This window comes from Arvicola amphibius, chromosome 2, assembly GCF_903992535.2.
Source record: "Arvicola amphibius chromosome 2, mArvAmp1.2, whole genome shotgun sequence".
NCBI lineage: Eukaryota > Metazoa > Chordata > Mammalia > Rodentia > Cricetidae > Arvicola > Arvicola amphibius.
This window is the reverse complement of record NC_052048.2, coordinates 124,917,500-124,933,913: the sequence shown is the minus strand read 5'-3', so window position 1 is coordinate 124,933,913 and position 16,414 is coordinate 124,917,500. Positions and strand designations below refer to the sequence as shown.

General features: G+C 37.6%; 1 non-coding gene across 1 annotated transcript; it reads right to left on the bottom strand.

Annotated features, from left to right (window-relative positions):
• Positions 1-7,480: 7,480 nt before the first annotated feature.
• LOC119808609 lies at positions 7,481-7,671 on the bottom strand. Its single transcript, XR_005284523.1, has one exon. It is a non-coding gene; the product is annotated as a U2 spliceosomal RNA (small nuclear RNA).
• Positions 7,672-16,414: the final 8,743 nt, after the last annotated feature.

Sequence of the window (16,414 nt, the reverse complement as noted above, 5' to 3'; positions counted from 1 at the left end):
TTTTCAAAGCTTGGAGGATGGCTTCCTATCTACAAATCAATAAATGAAACACATCAAGTATACTCAGTCAAAAACATAAGTCATACTACCATCACAATAAATGCAGAACAGGCTTTTGAGAAAATCTGATCTCATTTCAGGCTAAACTACTTAAAAGATCTAGGAAAAGAGGAACACAATTCACATAAAAAGCTACATATGCAGGGAACAGACCAGATGGAAACAAAAGAATAAGCTGTAGGATTAAGTGAAAAGTGAGCAGGGGATGAGACCAAGGTAAATACACCTTTGCATGGAAATGCCACGGTGAAGCCTATTATTTATCAACTCAAATTAATAACAAGGCAACAATGCCCATTTCTCCATTCTTTTTAAATGTAGTATCTGAAGTTTAATTAGAACAATAAGATTCTAGAAGAACATAAGGGAATACAAAGGAGAAAAGAAGGCAAAGTATCCTTGTGGCAGGTGATATGTTTCCATAAAAAAGAATCTTTAAAACTTATTGAAAAACTATAAGACAGTTTTAATAAACAGTTTTAATAAAGTGGCAGGATACCAAATTAACATTTAAAAAAATAGCCAATCTTTCTATATTGTATACTAATGAAAACCATACTGAGAAAGTATTCAGGAAAACAATTAATTCACAATTGTCTGAAGAAAAACTACCTTGTGACAAATACAACAATGAAAAAAGACTGGTATATACCTAAAATAAAGCACACACAGAGAAAAGAAGTTGAAGAGGGCTCTCGAGGATATTCATGGACCAGCAGAACTAATATGTTGAGAAAATGGCTATGTCTCTAAAATAATGTGGTGATTTACTGAAATCATCATCAAAATCCCAATGTCATTCTTTGTAGAAACGGGAATAAAGACAATCTTTATACAGAAGCACAAATGGCATCAGGTAGCCCAAGTAATCCTGAAGGACGTGGGGAGCAAAGCTGCAAATCAACACACCCGAATTCAAGTTTTATTACAAAGCCAAAGCTATTCAAAGTGATTCTTTCTTAATCCTGATGAACTGACTTATTCTCATGTCAAAAATTTTTCAGCATCTTTCTCAACCTTCTCAGCCTTTTTAAAGTTGAAGGGGGTTGGGCATTGTTCTGTATTAGGTCTTGGCTTAAGGCGATACTCTGACTTGTTTGATATTCTCCCGGGACCATTTGAAACGTTCTCCATATCAGCAATAAAGCTGCCGCGCTTTCTTATCACTCACGTGCTCACTGGAGTTGCACTTTCAATTTCTTCCAAGAAATTTTTCTTTGCATTTACAACTTGACTTTGTAGAAAGCCAAGACACTGAGCTGATGGCCTGTCTCACTTTCTCCATGCACTGTTCACTAACTGTAATCCTTGGCACACTTTGATGCAAAGGGAAGGATGATTACATTCTTCCAAGTTGAAAAATTAAAGGATATTGTAGACTTATTAATTGGCCTAATTTAAATAATATTTTGTCTTACATAAGAAGAGCAGCAGAAAGATAAAAGATAACGGCTAATTGGTGATGGAAAAGAAATATGCACTGCATTAAGTTCACCAAATAAATGATGCAATGTATGGTGATCAAAAGAGTTACAATAATAACATTAAGAATAACTCATTAAAGAGTACAATAAATGACACAATAATGACAGTTCTTGAGGTCTTGTGAGAATTAGCAATGTGTCAAAGACATACAAACTAGCCGTGTCTATTAAAAAAATTAGGAAATTTTTATTTGGTTGATGCAGAACTACTGTAAGTTCTTCAATTTATAAAACAATAAATACAGTATCAAACTGCACAAAGAAACAAAGGGAAACTTTGCTTAACCTAGATATAGAGGGGAAGGAATTGGTCCTGACTCAAAGCAATGTCCTAGACTTTGTTGACTTCCCATGGGAAGCCTTACCCTCTCTAAGGAGTGGATGGGGTCGGGATAGGGTGGGATGGGGGGAAAGGTGGATAGGACAGAAGGAGGGGAAGGAGCGAGAACTAAATTTGGTATGTAAAATGAGAAAACATAGTTGTTTTTTTAAAAAAATAAAAAATATAAAGATACCTGATTTCCTGGTTTTGTGTTAAGAATTTGTTAGATTTAATTTTTTGTTAGATCAATGAATGGGTTTATTTCCACTACAATATCTTCAACATCTGAGATTCTTTTTTCTGTCTCTTGTATTGTGCTGTTTATACTTATCTCTGTAGTTCCTGTTCATGTACCAAGATTTTCCATATCCAGAATTCCCTCATTTTGTGTTTTCTTTATTATGTACTCACTCATACATGGATACTAGCTATAAACAAAGGATATTGAGCCTATAGTTCATGATCCTAGAGAAGCTAATTAATAAGGTGAACCCTAAAAAAATATATAGATCCACCTGAAAAGTCGAAACAGACAGAATAACCTGACAAAATTGTGAGCAAGGGGGTGGGGGAAAATAGGGAGTGTTGAATGGGTAGAGGAGGTAGAAATATTAGGGGTGAGGAGAACTTGAGGGAATGGGATAGTCAAGAAAGAGGAAGGACAGAGATGAGAGCAAAGGAAGAGATATCTTGATGGAGGGAGTCATTATAGGGTTAACAAGAAACCTGGATCTAGAGAAATCCCCAGGAATCCACAAGGATGACCCCAGCTAAGACCTTAAGCTATAGAGAAGAGGGGTCCCAATCTTGACTTGGCCTCTATTCAGACTAATAAATATCTTAATAGAACCTTCATCCAGCAACTGATGGAAATAGAGTCAGAGACCCACATGGAAACACTGGACTTAGCTCCCAAAGTCCAGTAGAAGAGTGAGAGAAGTAAGAATTTGAGCAAAGAGGTCAAGACCATGACAGGTTCACCCACTGAAACAGTCTAACTGAGCTAATGGGAGCTCACAAACTCCAGCTGGACTGGGAAGGAACAAACATAGGACCAAACTAGTCCCTCTGTGGTTGACAGTTGCATGGCTGGGGCAGACTGAAGGGCCACTGGCCGTGGCATCAGGACTTATACCTGTTGCATGTACTGGCTTTTATGGAAACTATTTTCTTTGGATGGATACCTTGGTCAGCCTATATATAGTAGGGAAGGCCTTGGACCTTCCCCAGAGCAATGTGCCATACCCTCTCTGAGGACTGGATGGGGGTGAGGTAGGAGGATATATGGAGAGAATAGGAGGAGGGGAGGGAGAAGGAACTTGGATTGTTAAGTATAGATAGATAGATAGATAGATAGATAGATAGATAGATAGATAGATAGATAGACAGATAGATAGTTTGTTTTCTTTTTAATAAAATAAATAAATAAAGGAAAAGATCACAAAAAACTATTCCTAGCATTTGAAAAATAAAGAGTGTTTATCTCAAAGATTAATCTTCTGTAACTATATTTTTATAAGAGCAATGGCTAGATTTGTGCACCAAAGTCTCTTTATATCTTGTCACTAGGCATTTTCCATTACTGCATACTGCTTTTTAATAATTGCTTTTGAATTTTAGGATGGTGATTGAAAACTCTTAACTCATTATAATAAGAAGGAAATAAGTGGTTTTCTTATTTTTATTATTGAAATAATATAAAGCAAATGATCACAAAAGCATTCAGTCTCAATGATCAAATTATTTAAATTTAAAACACCAAATATGTTTTTTCATGATGCTATTTTAATTTTCCTAAGGGTTCATGATAACATAGTTTCTTCTATTGCCAGGTGTTGTTACTTAGATGACAAAGATGCAATGCAAATCAAAGGCATTTTAAGTGTCAATATTTTCTTTTAACTAATCAACCAAACCTCTTGTATTTTTCATAAGAATGATCTACAGAAACCATACTTACCATATCTATAAATATAAAATGAAACAAAAAATGGAATAAAGTGATCGCTCAGTCAACAAGCTGCACCTCTGTAAAAATAAGCTAAACGTAGTGGTACATGTATGTAATTCCAAGTCTGACAAGGGAAAGTCAGCTTATGCCAGAGACTTGCTGTACAACTAGCCTAGTCTAGGTTGTTTCAGTCCAAGAGACAGAGAAAGACTCTATCTCAAAAACAAATAAACACAATGTAGAAACTGCCTGAGTTAATGACATCTGAGGCTGACCTGTGACCTCCTAGAATATGCACACATACATGTGTCCCATCACACGGATGTGTACCCATACACATGAACTCAAACACAGAAGCATATATTTAATGAAAGAATTAATAAATCAATAAATTTTTTTCATGCTAATGAATATATAGTCAAAGACAAAACAAAAATACTAAGGAGTTATTATAATTAAGACATTATTTTGAGAATCATCTAATGAAATGAAAATGAGGACAGTGTACACACATGTGTACATGCTTACATGCACAAAAACTCTCTCACACACACAGACACACACACAAATATTATATTTGTTGACTGGAAAAATTAATAGTCCTAGTATTGTTCTTTCTGAAAAATGACATCTACAACTTTAATACCCCCATGGACTCAGATATTTGACTGTTTCCTTGATCCCCATTTTGTTGAACTTTTTGGGAGGATTAGGAGTTTTGATCTTGGAGGAGGCATATCTCTGGAAAATGTGCCTGAAAGATATAAAAGCCAATACTGTCCCCAATTAGCTCTCTTTGTTTCATACTTTTGGGTAATGATAAAAGTGCTGCGCTCCTATTCCAACCAATGCCCGTCAGCCTGATGCCATGCTCCACATCATGGTGGCCATTGACTAATCTGAAAGAGTATACTGTATCTTTATAAAATTTCCAGGAATTCACAAGGATGACCCTCAGCTAAGACCTTAAGCAATAGAGGAGAGAGTGCTTAAACTGGCCGTGCCCTGTAGTCAGACTGAAGAATATCTTAAATATCATCATAGAACCTTTATACAGCAACTGAAGGAAACAGAGACAGAGACCTGCATCAGAGCACTGGGCTGAACTTCCAGTCTAGTTGAAAAGTGGGAGGAATGAGACTATGAGCAAAGAGTTCAAGAACATGATGGCTACACCCTCTGAAACAGTTTACCTGAGCTAATGGGAGCTCACCAACTCCAGCCAGACAGGGATGGAAACAGCATAGGTACAAACTGCCCATTTTTCAACTGGAATAATTATCTCCCCATTCTCCTCCATCTATTCCTCTTCCTCTCTTCCTATTATACTTTCTCCTCTTCTTTGCCTTCTGCTTTTAGACAGTTTGTCACTACTGGTATAAGATAGCATATAATTCATAATCCCCTGTCTTAGCTTCTGAAAGATGGAATTTCAGATATAAACCTCTACCATGGGACACATTATTTATCTCCTAATTGATCTTTTCAAGAAAAAAATACCCAATTCTAAATGGCTGTATCATTGGTATGCAATAGGGTGTGATTTCCTTCTGGCTTCTGTTCTCCATGCGAATTTACTAAAGCATTATGGGACTTCCTTCCAAAATTTCGATTTTATTGTGGCAAGATGAAAATGAGCAGTTGTAGTACCTGCCTTAAATTCCTGGAAACCTGCAAGGCTCAGGCTGTTTGAGTGTTTTAAAGCATGTCTTTCTTATCATAAATTCCTTGAAATATAATAAGACTGTGATTCCTGGGCTAACTGGTGAACCAAGAAATTGAATCACTTGTTTGAATGGTACCGAGGTGGTGCCTGCTTCAAATAGCTAGTTTAAAAACCCAATTCAAATATTCTTGCAAGAAACAGACTGTCAATAGAAGAGAATATCTGAATATATTGTATCTAAATAAGAAATGTTACAAGTGGGAGTTTAAGTTCTTCTTTGTTCAGAAGAGACTTCAAGAACTGGAGTAGTTCCTGAGTGAGTCACTTCTCATTACTTGAAAAATTTCTCTATTCCAAATCTGACTGCACATTGTGAGTAGCCCCTACTGCAGAAAGAAGAAAAAATTCACAAAGTGTAGAAAGTCTGGCTCTTGTTTTTAGAGGAGAGCAACATCATGTAGAAAAAGTGAGAACCTACCAATAAAATTCAAGATCACTATGGAAGAAATTAGAAGTCTTTAGTTGCAGGGTATTGAATGTATGACTGAATGAGAGAGAGCCCAGGTAAGACATGGGAGGTGGGATTCCAAGGCTGTCCTGTCTGTGAGCTGGAAGGTTAGATAGAGACATACAAGGCTCCTATGAGACTTATTGTGCTGCCTTGATATTTGAGAACTGAGAGATCTTGAATTTTATTTGATATGCTCAAGTCCAACTTATTTCCAATTTTTATGGACATATATTTAAGAAAAACTTTCAAAGTAATCATTTTAAAAGAAATATTTACCAAAATCATGCCAACATTTAATAACTTGTATCTAAAATCAACCTTAGAGAATAAAATCAAAACCACAATTGTAAAGGATTTCCTACACTCATGTGGGAGAAATGGGAACCATTTGATTTCAGATTAATAAGTAGGATTAATCAAAGCATTACAGAAATAATTATTGAATTGCCTTTCCCTGTATTTCTAGAATAGGAATGAAAGAAAGATGTGCAAGTTTCTGTGCAGTAGGAAATCCTTTGTGAAAATGTTATAGTAGTGTAACTGCGTCACATGATAGCTACTTCTAGGTTTTTGAGGAGCTTACACACTGATGTCTACAGTGGTAACACAGTTTTGGACTTTCCCCAAAATGGATCAGTGTTCACCTCTTTCCAGATCCACACCAACATTTTCTGCAAGGGCTTTTGTACCAGCGATTGGAAGTCCGTGTGTTGGTCTGTCTCTGCGTGTGTTTCCTCAGGCTCCAGCCCCTTGCACAAAGCTCGTGAACTGGATTCTAGCACATAGAGCATAGACGGGGGGGGGGGGGGGGGGCGGTGCGCTGCATCTCTGATAGTTACGGATGTTGAATATTAAAGCAAATATTCTTGGACATATGTATTTATTCTCTAGGGAACTCTGTTTAATCTCATGTTGATTGACATAATCAGATTTTTAGTTATTAGTATATTCTAGATTCTAAGAACTTTCTGTCAAAAGTATAGGTGCTAAAATCTTCTACCATCTGTGACTTATACAGTTTATGGGAAATGAGTTATTCCAAAAATACACATCAGTATTCTATACCATAGGTTGTTAGAAAAAAATTCTCAGAAATTGTCTTACATAGGTACAAATCAATAAAATCTAGAATCTAGATATAATCATTTCTGCTTTACATTTAACACAGTTTTTTAAACACTTCCCATGTTATTACTTTATAAGTTCCTTGAGTAGGTGAACAACCTTCCATATGATATGGACTTGTGAAAAATTGTGAATTCATTGATTTACCATTACTTTATAATTTCAGCAAAGGTAAACTAATATTGAATTTAGGTAATTTTTGATCTATTCTCATTTGACATTTTATTTTGTGATTTCAAACTCTTGAATTTCCTGATTTGTGCTGCTAAAATGATGTATTAAATGCTAAAATGTATATTTCTTTTTAAATGTCTATTATTAGTACTGTATATTATATTTTCCTTTTTAAAAAAATCTCCCAAGGGGTTACACCATTCCTGGAGGTACTGCAATAACCAGGTCAATATATGGAGTGGATGGAGCAAGCTCCTATTCCAACCCTACTTCCAAAAATCCATTTAATATATTGTCCTCTGATAGAGGACATATCAGATATTAAACTGATATGAATAGATACTACACTTGATCTTACCCAAAAGGCTGAGAAGCAATTGTATATTATAATTTCTAATAATTTGAATTGTCTAGATTTTTCTAATATTTATTTATCAAGTATTTTAATCTAATTTAAATTTTTATATCATATATGATCAATACATCATTCTATTTGGGCTTTTATAACTAAAGAAATGTGACTAACTTATAAAAACAGAAATTTAGGACTGAGTTTGTATACTTTTTGCCACACTAATATAATGAGATTACCTGGGTGACCATCAACAACAGTAATAGGGATACAACAAATCACAGGGCTGAGCTACTGGATACCAGTCCAAGAGAGGGAGAAGCGATAATATAAGCAAATGGGTCAAGACCATGAAGGTGATATCTACCAAACAGCTGACTTGAGCAAGAGTGAACTCACTGACTCTGAACTGATAGCTGACGAACCTGCATAGGACCAAACTAGGCCCACTGAATGAGGGAGACAATTGTGAGCCTTGGGCAGTCTGTGGGGCCACTGGCAGTGGACCAGGATTTATCCCTAGTGCTTTAACTCGCATCTAGAAGCACATTCTCTTTGGAGAGATACCTCGTTCAGCCTAGATATAGTGAGGAGTGCCTTGGTCTTACCTTAAAGTTAAGTATCAGACTTTGTTGACTCCCCATGGGAAGCCTTACCCTTTCTTAAGAATGGATGGTGGTGGTGTTGGGGAAACTGTAGGGTGGTAGGGTGGGAGGGATTGGGAACAGGGACAGTAGCTATATAAAGTGAGTAAAGATTGTATTAAAAAATTCTTATAAAAAAAGAAGGAAAAAAGACAGTGATATGTGAACAGACAGAGCTCACTGGCCAGTTAAGTTCCATTCATGAGTTCCAAGGTCAGTAATACACCATGTCCAAAATGTAGGCAAACAGTTACTGAAGACTCCTCAGATTGGCTACTTGTCTATAAACAGACATAAATAACACACACTTAATGTATGTGTAAATAAACACACACACACACATACAGATACTGACATATAGAGACACAGACACACAGAACATACACACACACACAAACACACCCACATGCACACACACATACCTAAACAAATTCCTGAAACTTGTTTTTTTAACAGTCCTGTTGTGTGAGAAATCCACTATCAATGTGTCAGCATGGGTTGTTTCTAGAGAGGGCTCTTTTCATGTTTGTCAGTGGCTGCCTCTTATCTGTGTTTGCACAGAACCTACAGAACATGTTGTTGCTAGGAGCCTCTTTTATCTCAGCACTAGCTCCAGTCATGGATCTGTAATCACAATCCAATTGACTCCTAAAGGCTACATCTTAATTCAGCACACTGCCGATTACAGAGCTCGTATTAATTTTGGAAGGACATGCACAGTCCATGTCTAAGACAAAGCAAGGATTCATACCAAAAAATTTCAGTGTGCATTCAGCTAAAAATGAAAGGCACAGATGAGCTGTTCACAGCACAAAAGAGCCTTCCATGCTGACACCAAAGCAACAGTCTACATTGTCACTGAGTATGGCTCAGTCATTTTAGAGGCACTGAGATTTCAGCCTGCAGGAATTGCAAGCGAACAGGCATTTCATGTTCCCTATTACAGGGATATGCAGAAGGCAAGGCTGGGAAGAGAAACAAACTCTGGAAAAATGTCCAGTGTGCACTTGCTTTGCTTTTTATTCTAATCACTTGTCTACTTTCTCAGTAGATATTCATTTCTAAAACCTATGCAAGCTATAAATGAATATAATCAGTAATTACTCCACGGCATTATGAATGACCAGAGTAGACAGTACACAAAATAATAATGCATGGAAAAATCACCCCATTCAGAAAAGAAATCTGTTTTCATGTCAGTTTAGTAAACATCACATAGTTCATTTCCCTCCCACAAGAATCTTGCTGTTCATAAAGTATTAAGCATTTTGAAAATTTTTAGAGTGAAGAAACTAAAATTGTGCACTGCCAGACTCAGAGAGACAAACGTGATATACATATCCTCTCATTTCTGCTTATTAGTGAGGAATTTTCAGATGTGAGCTTTTCGTGTGAATTATATAAACATAATAGGTTTTTCATAAAAACTTATAAAAACTATTATATTTATATAATCTATATTATATATATAATATATAATATAATTATATAATGTATAAAGAACCTATAAAGGACAGAAAAGTAAGATGGTGCTGTGGCTGTGGGGAAAGTTTCAAGGGATGGGAGATAGAACAAAAACAATGGTATGAAGATTACAAAGGGGGATAAGGGTCCACCCACGGAGAAGGTGGGACTGATCTAATAGAAGCTCACCAATGCCAGCAAGACTGGGATTGAAGGAGTATTTGATCAAACTGGACTCTCTGAATGTGGCTGACAATGAGGGCTGACTGAGAAGCCAATGATAACGACACCAGGTTTTGATTCTACTGCATATACTGGCTTGTTGGGAGCCTAGTCTGCTTGGATGAGCACCTTCCTAGACCTGGATGGAGTGGGGAGGGCCTTGGACTTCCCACAGGGCAGGGCACCCTGACTTATCTTAGGACTGGAGAGCGAGGAGGAGGGGAGGAGTGGAGGGAAAAGGGAGGATGGGAGGTGGTGGAAATTTTTAATAAATAAATAAGGTGCTATGCATGTTACCAGATGATAAAAGTGTATTAATCCTGCAAGCTACAGGAATGGCCATTTTGGCAAAGAATACCTATGGGGGTAGTAGTGACATAAATATAATGGGAGTAACCACAAACTTTCTTAACACATTTAAATACAGCTCCACAAGATGGCACTGCTATCAGAGCCAACAATTTATGGCTAAACAGGCCATAAGCTCTAGATAAGAAGTTGCTACACTCATTCTACTAACAGGGCATGTGTTGAAACCAACTCCTATCACTTATCAGATACCCATAGATTAATGTATCTCCTAACCTTCATCATAGATGTTTCTCTTCACAGTGGATTTTAATTAACAAAAAGACCCACAACTAAGCAAGATTAAGAGAATCAGAGGTATGGGTGGAGGGAAGGGGAGGGAAGGGTGAGAAGGAGGGGAGGGAAGGGGAGGTATGGGTGGAGGGAAGGGGAGGGAAGGGTGAGGAGGAGGGGAGGAGATGGAAATTTTTAAATATAAAAAAAATAAACCATGAAAAAAAAAAAAAAAAAAAAAGAGAATCAGAAACTGTGGAATATTTAATTCTAAACAAGACATCTAGATTGCCACTCATCCTCATTGCAAATGAGAAGGCAGAAAGAAAAGATAGAGGATTGCTTTCCAGATACAAAAGGGCCACACATAGAAATGCAGTGATGTTCACAGCATCCAGAAGCCCTTTTGAAGCTCAAGCTAGACAAAATTCCAGCTGAAACAGGATAGACAGGCATGAAATCCCACTCTTAGCTGAAAAGGTATTGTTAATTGATAGCTGATGGGAGAGGAAGAGTCAATTTTCTTTAAGGGTGTGGCGCTTGATACACAGTCCACATTTCAGTGGATGTGCATACATTTAAGAGTACATAGAAAACACTAATTTGACTCGAATGATTTAAAAATTGGGGACAAAAATTTGGAGGATTAGGAATGAACCGCCGGGCGGTGGTGGCGCACGCCTTTAATCCCAGCACTCGGGAGGCAGAGGCAGGCGGATCTCTGTGAGTTCGAGACCAGCCTGGTCTACAAGAGCTAGCTCCAGGACAGGCTCTAAAGCTGCAGAGAAACCCTGTCTCGAAAAAACCAAAAAAAAAAAAAAAAAAGAAAGAAAGAAAGAATGAAGGTAGATTTAAGAGGAGTGAATAACAAAGGAGTTATTAATAACTGTAGGAAGGCACAATGCCTAGGTACCATATGTTACTCACACACATGCAAATTATTGCACTGAATTACCTAGGCTCTTTTTTTAATTGGTGTGAATCATGTTAGAAACAAAATTTTGTATTGATGCCTTTTGACTCTTCTTGCTAACAATAGAATTCCCTGGACATTTCTTTTCCTAGGGGTAAGTAAGGTGAAACTCATGTGCATTCAAAAATAACATTATCTCTAAGATTTTATATTATTTTCATTCTTTCAAGATCTTGGGTAGTTAGCCATAAAATTGTGCTTGCTTTATAACTGTTTAATTCAAACTTATAATGAAAAGTTATTATAACAGTCAAAGTGATACAGTGAGCACCTCTCAGGTCTGAATACTCTACAGAATTTGTATTAAATTAGTTGTATCATGCACAAGGGAACTCTCTTCTTTCTTAAGACTGTGCGGCAGCTGTTTTTACAAATTCTACTTGAATTTTGTATCCACTTTGATTAGTAATTTAGACAATTGCATTTGGTATTGAATTGGACTGAAAGAGAAAGATCTCATGTTCTTATGGGTTTCCGTGATTAAAATAGGACCTGTAGTTAAAAATAAGTGTTTAAAATAAAGCAAAATTATCTATAACTTTTTATATTATTTCAGATGCTAAATTTTAGAAATAAGAAATACTGTGATTTAACAAAAAAAAGCTATGATTCAAGTAGACTGAATGGAAACATCAGAACTCTAGAACAAAACAATAATCATTTGTCTCAATCAAAAATATTTATTTGAATTCTCATAATAAAAGATAATTCATATCTTTAAGTAATTTCTTCGATACTCCTTTTTATTCTTTACATCATTTTCTTCAGCAAACTTCTTGAAGCTCACACATGCTAGGGTTAAATTTACTGTTCAAATTTACCTTAATGTAGATTTCTCCTTGTGTGCTTATTTTCTATTCTTGGTTCTTTTTTTGACTTTTGATTCTACTTAAGTATCCCCCCAAAAGTGGAGATACAGTACTTCAAGTATTCTTACAGCTGATGTGTAGAAATACTTACTGGACAAATTAAGACCACAAACAGTTTATTGTGGCTCATAGTATTTCTGGGCCTATGTTGAAGAAAATCATCATGGCAGTGGAACACGGTAAAGTTAAGTTATTCACCTCATGGTGACCAAGATATGAGGAGAGAGGAAGGGAAGATGATGGAGAAAGTTAGGAGGGAAGGTAAAGATGGAGGGAGAGAAAAAGAGAGGAAGGAACTGAGCAAAGAGGAAGTGAGCTCTATTAAGTTTCCTCCTTCATTCTTTTATTTCATCCAGACTGGCAGGCTATTGCATATTACCACTAATTCAGGATGACATTTCTCCCTTAGTTAATGTCCTCTAGAAGGATATAGCCACACAAACAATGAATTATGAATTCCCAATTTAGACAACTTCCATTACAAGCAAGGTGACAGCTAAAATTAGCCAAACATCACTGTGTGTAGACGGTGAGGATGTCATAGTTTATGTGAATTAATTCTCTAACCCTACCAAATTGGACCAATACTAAATCTTTAAAATTTCAGGCCCCTGAGTACTAAATGATATCTCTGTGTTCTTTTCAGCATGTTGGAAAAAAAATACAAATATTAGATAGAAAGAAAATCAGATTAAATAATAAGGTTATGTTTTTCTTGCATAAAAGTACAAATACAAAACAGGCCATAGTGGCTGCAACGTACTTCAGTAGCAGAGTACATGTACAGTATACAGTTTAACATGGGCGTTACCTCCAATACATTAGAAGACTTAGCATTATTATTAAAGCTGCTACCATACTTCTTTTTTTTTCTTTCTCATGGTTTATTTTTTTTTTATATTTAAAAATTTCCATCTCCTTCCCTCCTCCTCCCCCTCCCTCCGCTCCTCCTCCCCCTTCCCGCCCCTCCTTCTCTCCCTTCCCTCCCCTTCCCTCCACCCATACCTCCCCTCCCTCCCTCTCAAGGCCAAGGAGCCATCAGGGTTCCCCACTCTATGCTAAGTCCAAGGTCCTCCCAACTTCCCCCAGGTCCAGGAAGGTGATCGACCAAGCTGAGAAGGCTCCCACAGAGCCCGTCCATGCAGAAGAATCAGAGCCCAGCGCCAATGTCCTTTGCTTCTCAGTCAGCCCCCGCTGTTGGCCACATTCAGAGAGACGGGTTTGGTCGCATGATCCATCAGTCCCATTCCAACTGGAGTTGGTGATCTCCCTTTAGTTCTGTCCCACCGTCTTCATGAGTGAACGCACCCCTCACGTTCCTGACTTTCTCCCTCATGTTCTCGCTCCTTCTGCTCCTCATCAGGACCTTGGGAGCTCAGTCCAGTGCTCCAATGTGGGGCTCAGTCACCTTCCCCATCTGTCGCCAGCTGGAGGTTCCCTCACGGTCCTGACTTTCTTTCTCATGTTCTCCCTCCTTCTGCTCCTTATCAGGACCTTGGGAGCTCAGTCCGGTGCTCCAATGTGGGGCTCTGTCATTTTCTTCATCTATCGTCAGGTGGAGGTTCTATGGTGATATGCAAGAAATTCATCAGTATGGCTATAGGAACTGACCTTTTCAGGCTCCCTCTCCTCAGCTGCCCAAGGAACTAACTGGGGGCGTCTCCCTGGAAACCTGGGAACCCCTCTAGGGTCAAGTCTCTTGACAACCCTCAGGTAGCTCCTTAAATTAAGATATATGCTTCCCTGCTCCCATATCCACCCTTCCTATATCCCAAGCACCCCATTCCTCCGAGCTCCCCCCATTCTCCCCTTCACATTTTTCTCTCCCCATCTTCCCTTGGCCCAGTCTCGCCCAACCCTCAAGTTCCCAATTTTGCCTGGCGATCGTGTCTACTTCCAATATCCAGGAGAATTACTATATCTTTTTTTGGGAGTTCACCTTCTTATTATCTTCTCAAGGATCCCAAATTTATAGGCTCGATGTCCTTTAATTATGGCTAGAAACCGATTATGAGTGAGTACATCCCATGTTCATCTTTTTGGGTCTGGGTTACCTCACTCAGAATAGTGTTTTCTATTTCCATCCATTTGCCTGCAAAATTCAAGATGTCATTGTTTTTTACCGCTGAGTAGTATTCTAGCATGTATATATTCCACAGTTTCTTCATCCATTCTTCCACTGAAGGGCATCTAGGTTGTTTCCAGGATCTGGCTATTACAAATAATGCTGCTATGAACATAGATGAGCATATGCTTTTGTTGTATGTTTGGGCATCTCTTGGGTAGATTCCCAATAGTGGAATTGCTGGGTCCTGGGGTAGGTTGATCCCGAATTTCCTGAGAAACCGCCACACTGCTTTCCAAAGTGGTTGCACAAGTGTGCATTCCCACCAGCAATGGATGAGTGTACCCCTTACCCCACAACCTCTCCAGCAAAGGTTATTATTGGTGTTTTGGATTTTAGCCAATCTGACAGGTGTAAGATGATATCTCAAAGTTGTTTTGATTTGCATTTCCCTGATAGCTAGGGAGGTACCATGCTTCTTTTTACCCAGCGTCTTCTTTTTAATCTCTCATATTTAGATAGTACTTTAAAGCATATTGCCATTTAGACTCATGCTATGTTTTGTTTCAGTTAATCTCAAAACTGCTGTTTTCTCTCAAAAAATGATTTTAAAGTATTTTTGAAGCCTGCTGCTCTTGAAAATTATAGTGGCTAGTATCTTAGGAAGAGTAAAACAATAGAATGGGCATTTATGTGAATATAAATAATAACCTATGTTCAGCTTTACAAGCCAGGCTTAAATTACAAGGGTCATCAATCCTTGTGTTTCAAAGCATAAAAAGATAACCAGCTGGAACCAGCTGGAGGTAGGGAAAAATTTTCCCCTGTAGTGTAATATCGAGGAATTGGACAGGTGCTTTATGAAAGATATTTTTTTTTCTGGCCTTCCACTGAAGCATCTTGTGTAGGTCTTTATAAAATGGCAGTCTAATGGGTCATTGATCTTTTCAGCTAATGCAATTTGTAGATTCTTGCTTTTACTGAAGTAATCAATAAGAACCTTAAGCCTACATTGAAAAAATAAAACCATACTTCTGATTTACTAGAGGGCCCATTTAGAAAACAGATGCACTTTAATGAATAAGAAATGATTCTATAGTCACAAGAAAAGCAATAAAAGGATGATCATGTGTTTATAAAAGTGTACTTATAGTGATAATGCCACAAACATGGATACCTGTGTGTAATATCATGATTCAATGGAAAAATGAAGGTACTGATAGATAAGAAATGAGAAAAAGGACCTATCAAAATTCTAGCATGTTCTATATAATATTTTCTTCTTCCACGTGAACCGGAAAGAGGTCATAAAATCAAATTTGAAACATGATCAGGGAAGTGGGAAGTAAAGTCGTTAGGGAGAGACTCTTGAAGAGCAGGGTGAAAGGCAATACAGAAGGAGAGGAAAGGGGGAATATATATATATATATATATATATATATATATAGAGAGAGAGAGAGAGAGAGAGGGAGAGAGAGAGAGATTGAAGTTATGCTCCTTAGAATAACAATGCTTCCCCCACAAATAAATGCTGAAAATTATCTAATAAAACTCTGTTACAGGCACAGGAAACCTTTCCAGTTATCAGCTTGGGTAGTCCAACCGAATCCTAAACAATACAATTATTGTCATTATCCTTAGTTATTGTCATTGTTTCGAGATAAATAAGATAATACCTTTTTGCTGGAAACACCACATTCCTCAGTCACAGGACTTGGAGAAAACAAATTGGATCTGATTTGGAAACCTCTTTCCTGAGGGCTACTGTCAGAAGGCGTGATGCAAGACAGAGGGTGGGGGAATAAGCAGTCAATATTCCTATTAAGCAGTAACTCCTACTACCCATAACAATAACCAGACAGTAAGACATTCTAAAGGCTGTGATACTGGCATCTATATACTGGCTGTAACCAATGGTCTTTATTCCACTCAATGGGAGAAAAAGCTTCT